General features: G+C 38.7%; 1 non-coding gene across 1 annotated transcript; it reads left to right on the top strand.

Moving 5' to 3' along the window:
- Nucleotides 1–6,078: 6,078 nt before the first annotated feature.
- On the top strand, nt 6,079–6,185 carry LOC149007476 (small nucleolar RNA R71). Its single transcript, XR_016175381.1, has one exon. It is a non-coding gene; the product is annotated as a small nucleolar RNA R71 (small nucleolar RNA).
- Nucleotides 6,186–8,449: the final 2,264 nt, after the last annotated feature.

Here is an 8,449-nt window from a genome sequence, read left to right as displayed (position 1 = left end):
TAAAAGGGGCATCCTTTGCAAGTAAATTGCATAAGGGTCTAGAAATCAAGCTGAAGTTTTTAATGAAACGCCTATAGAATCCAGCATGGCCTAAGAACGATCGGACTTGCTTAACAGAAGTGGGAGGGGGTAGTTTGGCAATAACATCAACCTTGGCCGGATCGATCTCAATACCACGTGCAGACACTATGTGTCCAAGGACAATTCCTTCTTGAACCATAAAATGGCTCTTCTCCCAACTTAAAACAAGGTTGGTCTCCACACATCTTTTAAGAACTTGTGATAACCGATTGAGACACTTGTCAAAGGAAGATCCAAACACGGAGAAATCATCCATGAAAACCTCTAAGGATTGGCCCACCATATCAAAAGAGATGGCCATCATGCACCTTTGAAAGGTGGTTGGAGCATTACATAATCCAAAAGGCATGCGTCTAAATGCAAATGTACCAAAGGGGCAAGTGAAGGTTGTTTTCTCTTAGTCAATAGGGCAAATGGGAACTTTGTTGTAACCAAAGTAACCATCGAGAAAACAATAGTGGCTTTGCCCGGCTAGTCTCTCTAGAATCTGATCAATAAACGGCAAGGGGAAGTGATCATTTTTGGTGACTGTGTTCAACTTTCGGTAATCGATGCAGACACACCAACCTGTAGTGGTACAAGTTGGGACGAGATCACCATTGTCATTCGGAACCACAGTAATGCCGAATTTCTTAGGGACAACCTGGGTAGGACTGACCCATTCACTATTAGAGATTGGGTAAATAATTCCGGCATCTAACCACTTAATCACCTCATTTTTCACCACCTCTCTCATATTAGGATTCAGACGACGCTGAGGATCCCTACAGGGTTTCGCTCCATCCTCACAATATATCCTATGCATACATATGGTGTGAAACCCAGCCCTAACCTTGACCCAAAAACTCTGTTGTTTGTAGGTCTGACAAACCGAAGTAAAGCAAGAAGTCAACTATGAGCCATCTCAGTGGAAGACTTGGTATTTGGCTTAGAATCCATGAGAGTTGATGACAGTGTTCCATTTATGGAAACTTGTTCAGGACTGAAAAGGAAACTACACCCTGATGAAGATGGAATTAGTTGATGGACTTGGAGTACTCTATGACTTGGTTCGAAGGCATTTCTAAATACTAGGTAAGCCACTTGGTGTGTGTGCAAAACCCCTTCAAGTTTGGATTTGATCTGAGCCTTCAATTCCCTATTCTGGACTTGCTGTCTTGATTGGTCGACTACTTGGTCGACTAGGCCATTCAACCAATCAATCAACCAATGGGATCTGTTTTGTTGAATTAAGTCTTGGCTTCTCTATTTAAGCCCAACTTCGAGTCTTATTCGTCTTTTGTGCCTCCAAACTTTCTGGAACGAACTAGAGCTCTCCTCAAGTCATCTCCTCTGCCTTGGTGGTTTTCTTGTTGGATCTTCGTCAATTCTCTTACATTTACATCACAAGGTATGTGATCATCCTCCTCTCTTCTCCATCTTTGGTTTTCTATAGTTTTTCTTTCCTTTTCTGTTTGAGAACAGTGGAGTTGATGTTGCATCTCTGTTACAACCATCACTCTACTCATCTTCTCTCTTTTCCTAAGGATTTAAGGCTTGATGGATGATCTTAATCAAGATCATCACTTGCTTTTGAAGGAAATCATGTCTTCATCTTCTTTCCCTTTTTAGATTCAAAGTTTTTCAATCTTAGATCTGTTTTTCTAGAAGTTCTATACATATTTTCTATGAAATCTTTATCAGATTAGTAATCCATCATTCTATAGTTTTTCTTCCATGAATTTTCCATGATTCCTCCAAGAACCTTGACTAACCTATTTATGGTAAGTTTTTGTTTCCTATTTTGTGACTTGAAGACTTGATGTTATTAGGGTTTTGAAGTCCTATATAGACCAATACACTATCATTGCATATTCCCTCTTGTTTGGTGTCAATTTGAATCACAAAATTCGGATTTTGAATCAAAAATCTCTGATTTTGTTGGTCACTGACTCTGTTGGTCGACTGAGTCAATAGACCAATCAATCGACCAATGAAGACAGTAGCCTCTATTTTGGTTTTTGGTTGATTTGATTCCTATCTTCTGGAGATCTTCCCTAATAAGGTATGTACACTGTCTAGGATCCCCTTCCAAGTTTAGAAAAGATCTTCCTTGATTCCCAGGATTATGTGCGAGTTATTTAAGGTAAGGATAGTTATTTCTTTAATTACATAGGTTGCATGATTTAGTTTCCATTTTTGAATCTCTCTGATTTATTTCTATAAATAGATTCTTATATTGATGTAATACTGATGCAACTACTCTAATTACAATAGCATTACTTATTTATATTAATTAGTTCATGTATGACTTTACTTGCCAATTATATATGAGTTGGATCATGTTCTTGATTACTTTCCATATGGGGAGTTACCATATTTGTGATACGATTGATTCATGGTTGTGAATGATTAGGTATGGTTTGGAAAGGGGAGGTGTCCTTTTGACACTTCTGTCCTTGGACGTCAACGGGAATATTATGGGATGTTTCCGGAGATGCCCTTTGACACCTTCCTAAATTGTTGGTTGTCATACCTAGGGCTGTCTAGAAGTGTTTGGCTAGGATGTCCCATTATATCAGACCCTAGTTGGAAGGGTATTGAGACCGAACGACCCATGGTAGCAATGGGGACTCGTGGGCGCTCAAGACCGGTAACCAATCCGTGAGAGGATATGGATCACATTGTGGATACTCGATAGAGGACATTCATTGGTAGGGTTGCATATGGATAGACTTGGACGCATGGGAGCTCAAGACCGGTAACCAACCCGTGAGGGGACATGAGAGCTTCCCGTTTACCATATGTGGATGACCAATAGGGTTGATGAGTCCGTAGTCAGGGACTATGAGGACTCTAGTGTGAAGGATACCGGAAAGGATCGCCAAGGGCAAGGAATGGACGTATCTGGAACTGAGTTGATGTAACTAAGTAGAAGACTTGCGTTTGGCTAGGCTTTAACCTTGACATGCGCCAATACTTAGACCAATGGTGATGTGAGAGAGCAGTGACCTAAACCCTAGCCATGGAATGTCCCGAGGGATGCTGGACCCACTACCAAATGGCGTTGTGTGATGAGACCTTCCCAAAGAAGTATAGTGTTATGACTTAAAGCATGTCTGCCAATAGAGACCAGCATACATAGAGTTAGAATCATAATGCATCATATGTTTCATATCACATTGCATCATACTTTGCTTGGAAATCCTGCCATTTATGTTATTATGGATTTAACTACCTTACTGGGTTTCTTTTGAAACTCACTCCTTTTGTGCTATGTATTGTTAGATTTCTCTACAGGCTCAGAGTATTATGACTGCTCGTATGAAGAAGCGCAGGGAGAGGAGGCATATCTCCAAGAAGGTGACTGCGGTTACGACGATTACATTGAAGATTTCGCGGGTGGTCATGCTGTGTACAATGCTTAGCCCGTTGATAGAATGGAAGTGCCCTTGTGCTATTTTTGAGATTTACACTTATAGAGATGTCCTCTATAAGATTGAAAATGATTTAGTTACTCATTGCACTTGTTATTGGGATTAGTTTTGATCTCTTTCCCTTTTCTTTTTGAACTACTATTCCGTTGTTGATAGAGTGAGATTTCCACCTCACTTTACTTTATGATTTTGACATTATTCTTACCTTTCGTACACTGATGATGCATGATTTTATTTCCTTCATTATTTGGATCTCTCATTTATACTTTGCACATTGATTATTTACGTTATTGATTATGTTATTGCTTATGTGGGAGGATGATTTCCTCGATACTTGATCTTCGGGGCTGTGGATCACACACTCGGGTATGCCAGGTAGGGTACCGGCTAGGTGGATGTGACATATCTATGCCCTTAAGATCAGCTAAGGACTAGACGATGGCTAACTTGAATTCAGAAAGCACTCCTAAAAGGTGGTCTTCTTGCCTAGGTGATAGATCAGAAGAAATAATGACAGGAAATGTTTCATTTTCCCCTAAGAATACATACTCTAGATTGGAAGGGAGAGGTTTAAGTTCCAACTTAGGGGGAGATATGAGGGTTGGGGAGATGCAGCTAATGGAGGTAGAGGCTCAAATATATTTGTAAATGGTGGCTGCTCCAAAGGAGTGGAAGAGTCCAACAATGTGTTGACTTCCTCAATATTCAGGTCAAATTCTCCAAATGTCAAGTAATGTTTTAGGGGATCATCAATAAGCATGTTTGGAATATAATCCGCCACTTCTTCATCAATAAGGTTATTCACAAAGCACTCTTCATCTCTATTTGGGCTTAAGGATGCATTGAAGATGTTGACTCTAAGTTTCTTATTTCCAAATGATATATCCATGACACCCGATCTACAATTGATGCAAGCATTCACAGTGGCTAAAAAGGGTCGTCCAAGAATGACTGGTGGTAATTTATTGGTAGTTGGATTATCCATATCTAGGATCAAAAAATCTACAGGAAAATATAGATCATCAACCTTTACCAAAACGTTTTCAAGTAGCCCACGAGGTCGTTTGATTGAGCGGTCTGCTAATTGTAGTATCACATCAGTGGATTTCAAATCTCCTAGGCCAAACCTATCATAAACTGAACCGGTAAAATATTCACATTGGCTCCCAAATCAAGCAATGCTTTGCTTATGGATAGATCTCCAATGACACATGAAATTAAAGGTGTACCTGAATCTTTATGCTTAGGGGGCAGTTGGTTGGAAATTATAAAGCTAACTTGTTTAGTTAGGTGCACAGTTTTAAGAGTCTGAGTTCTCAACTTACACTTTTGGGTGCATAGATCTTTTAAGAATTTAGCATAAGCTAGGACTTGCTTGATAGCATCCAATAGTGGGAGATTGATATGAACTTGTTGGAATAAATCAATCATTTCTTGCATCTTAGCATTCTTTCTAGGATCTAGAATTAAGGACTAAAGAGCTTCAGGGAAGGGGGCTTTGGGAGTGTAAGATTTAAGAGTAGGACCATCTACAATCAGAATGTGCAACCCCTTATGAGGAAATTGATGGGTAATACTCATAGGTGGTGTCTCTTTACTAGGCTTGTGTGCATCATCAAGTGTCTCATGGGTCAAATCAACCTCTTCTCGACTCTCAAGATCGATGGGCAATGGCTTAGGAATGGACAAAGGTGAATAATATTCCTTCCCACTATGTGTCACAGTAGAAACTGGTTGGACTTGTTCTTTCCCATACCCAATTTGATGATTAGGGTTACCTATTGGTTGACTAGGTAATTGGCTAGCCTCCCTCCTACTAATGGCATCAACTAGTTGACCAAGTTGGGTTTCTAATTTGTTAATAGACTGAGAATGAGAATGTAACAATTGAATATTTTGCTCTAGTCCACTAAGTGCCTTTAGTACCTTATCTTCAAATGATGAATTCTGTAAGGGTTGCGGAGCTGATGGTTGCTCATTCGTATAGGCATTTTGTTGCATATTAGATGGAGGTGGCCTATAAGGTATTTGATAAGAGGGATTGGGCATTGGTTTTTTCCATGAAAAATTAGGGTGGTCTCTCCATCCTAGGTTGTAAGTAGTGGAAAATGGGTCATTGCTCAGTTTAGAAACTCTTTGGGCCAAATGTGCATGCTCTTGAACGAACTCACGGTGTTGAATAGCCAAATAGCAATCAGTGACATTGTGGGAAAGGCTAGAACATAAAGCACATGCTTTAGTCTGATTAGGTGGAGAGAGACTTGTAGGAGATGGATATGGGGTTTGTTGTCCTAATGACAAGAGATAGTCTAATTTCTTAGATAGCAAGTCAACCTCAGTGTTCATTTCAATAGTAGGATTGATCTCATAGAGACCGCTCCTTGTTGGATGCCCAATGGGTGGAATCTTAGTCCTAGTTGTTGAAGCATGGTATTGGGAATTTTCACTAAGAGTCTCAAAAAGTTCCCATGCCTCTTTCTCATTCTTGTGCATGAAAGTCCCACCACAAGAAGAATCAACCATTTGCCTATATCGGTCTCTAAGGCCATCATAAAAGCATTGAACCAATTGCCATTTAGGAATAGCATGGTGGGGGCACTTTTGAAGTAATTTTTTTAGTCTTTCCCATGGCTCATGAAATTGTTCTCCTTCTTGTTGGGAGAAACTTGTTATTGCTCTCCTAATGCTATTGGTACAACCAATGGGGAAGAACTTTTTAAGGAACTCCTGTTGCATTTCTGCCCAAGTGGAAATTTTAACATTGTCCAAAAAATGAAGCCAATGCTTAGCTTTATCTTTAAGGGAGAATGAGAAAAGAAGTAACATTAAAGCATCAACTAAGAGGTTTTGAATTTTAATCGTGGAGGATACCTCTAAAAACTCATATAAGTGCTTATAAGGCTCTTCATTGGCAAGTCCGTAAAAAGATGGTAGCATTTGAATCACACTAGATTTGATCTCATATTGAGCCGCCTCTATGTCAGGCAACTTAATACAAGAAACCGGAGTATATATCGTAGGAATGAAATGCTCACTCAAGGGCCTCATTGGAGGCTCATAGTTTGCCATGGTTCTTTGCCTTCTAAGGTTGGCCAAGGTCTCTTCTAACTCTAAGTCAAGTGGGGTCAACTCAGGGTTTAGGGTTCGACGACCATGCATACACACAGAAAACAAGCTAAATAAATAAAATTAGATGAAAATAACTACATGAAAAGAGAGAGTTTAGGACGTACCTGAAGCGTAATCCACGTGATCTTTCGAACAAAAGTTACACATGTGGGATCTGAGGGATGGGGATTTTTAAAAAATTAACCTAAACAACCCAATCTAATGTAAAAACTACAATTGAAATGTCCTAAATACAATTATATCAAAGAAATAAAAGATAACAACCTAAACTAATTATCAAATCGCTACTCTTGCAGTTACCTACAAAACAAAAGAAAAAGAGATTAGTTAAATAATCAAAGAAAAAAATTAGAAATTAATAACTTTAAAATTACTTTAAAATTATGTCTAATTGAAAAAAATCAATCCTAGCAACCGTGCTTTGGTTCCCTGGCAACGGCGCCAAAATTTGATCGTGTCGCTAACCAATCAAAAATAAAATCCTATACTAATCTAGCAAGCGAAAGAACGGGGGTCGAACTATGGGAAACTAAAAGACTAAGTCACTAAGATTGAATTCAACAAAACTAAATTTAAACTAAATCTACTAATTAATGCAAAAATGCTAACTATGAATACATGAAGATCTTTGGGATTTCGAATCCCCAATGCTTTTCTCTAACCGATATAACTCTACACTTCAAAGTAAATTAGAGATGGTCTTCCTAGATATGCCCTATCTTCGCAAGATTATCGTCTCTCATGGAAGCTTGGCACGCTTAGTTTCCTGAGCTATAGAACATCTTTGGCAAGACTCAAACACAATCAACTAGAAGAGATAGAACAATCAAATTAATGAAATAAGCATGGTTCATCTACATCCCAAAGAAAAGGAACTAGGTACTCATTATCACAAAGTTCATAAGAAAAATAGATGAAACATAGGGAGAGAGAGAGAGAGAGAGAGAGAGAGAGAGAGAGAGAGAGAGATGTGGTCTTCTTCTTTAGCAATGAGAGAGATGAGAGTCATGTTCGCCGTCTTTTTCTCTTCTCTGTGGCTGGCTTCTCTTTTATGTCTCCCGCACACAATGAATCCCCTCTCTTTACCCGTTTATTTGACCTTTATGCGTTTGGACTTTGGAAAAACTTGAAACTAGGAAGTTGTAGATAATTTCAATATCGTTCCATATCATCTTGAATCACCGCAATCCAAGATCAAACGAGAGCGATATGCCCAAAATACTAAAGGTAGGTCTGATTACCCGATTTTCAGATTTATTACCAATTTTGTTCCTTAGACCTCCACCTATTTCCAATTTGGCTAAGATCTCACTTTTCAAGATTTCTTGAGCAGCAAGATTGAATACCATGATTTAAAATCCACCAATATCTAATATATTTGCCAACTTTACTCCATATTATATCTAATAACCAAAATCACCTTATTCCTAAAAAATACACAAAAATACTCAATTAGCTCTCTTTAATTAAATAAGTATGAGGAATTAAATCAAATAAATAATGGTAAATGCCTGCTTATCAAATACCCCCACACTTGAGTGTTTGCTAGTCCTCTAGCAAAACGAAACAAAAAACGTAATACGGAAAATAAATAAAGAAAAACCTAACTCTCTTTCGTAGGAATCACAGTTGCACTTAGCATGTGCAACAAGCCTTTAAACCCCTAGGTTACCCTAGTGGACGAGTTGTGTCTCGTGAGTGTTTGCAGAGAATATACACACAAAATTCTTAAGTGCTCTTCTAATTATTCTGGCAATAGTAAGAGTAGAAAGACAAATTCCAAGACAAAGACACTCCATTAAAGATTGAAGGGCATATAGGTA

The sequence above is a fragment of the Hakea prostrata genome, chromosome 8, assembly GCF_041222555.1.
Source record: "Hakea prostrata isolate BN-2017 chromosome 8, UWA_Hpros_2, whole genome shotgun sequence".
Taxonomy (NCBI): domain Eukaryota; kingdom Viridiplantae; phylum Streptophyta; class Magnoliopsida; order Proteales; family Proteaceae; genus Hakea; species Hakea prostrata.
The sequence above is the reverse complement of the archived record's forward strand: the minus strand, read 5'-3'. Positions and strand labels throughout refer to the sequence as shown.